This window comes from Bison bison, unplaced genomic scaffold (assembly GCF_000754665.1).
Source record: "Bison bison bison isolate TAMUID 2011002044 unplaced genomic scaffold, Bison_UMD1.0 scf7180017862066, whole genome shotgun sequence".
NCBI classification, from domain to species: Eukaryota; Metazoa; Chordata; class Mammalia; order Artiodactyla; family Bovidae; genus Bison; species Bison bison.
In genome coordinates, this window is record NW_011492638.1 from 20,064 (window position 1) to 20,549 (window position 486).

Consider the following 486-nt stretch of genomic DNA (forward strand, 5'->3'; position numbering starts at 1 on the left):
ATTTCATCTTTATTAACTATGCCAAAGCCTTTGACTGTGTGGATCACCACAAACTGTGGAAAATTCTTAAAGAGATGGGAATACCAGACCACCTGACATGCCTACTTGAAAAATCTGTATGCAGGTCAGGAAGCAATAGTTATAACTGAACATGGAACAACAGACGGGTTCCAAATAGGAAAAGGAGTACATCAAGGCTGTATATTGTCACCCTGCTTATTTAACTTATATGTAGAGTACATCATGAGAAACGCTGGGCTGGATGAAGCACAAGGTGGAATCAAGATTGCTGGGACTTCATATATGCAGATGATACCACCCTTATGGCAGAAAGTGAAGAAGAACTAAAGGGTCTCTTGATGAAAGTGAGAGAGGAGAGTGAAAAAGTTGGCTTAAAGCTCAACATTCAGAAAACTAAGATCATGGCATCTGGTCCTACCACTTCATGGCAAATAGATGGGGAAATAGTGGAAACAGTGATAAACT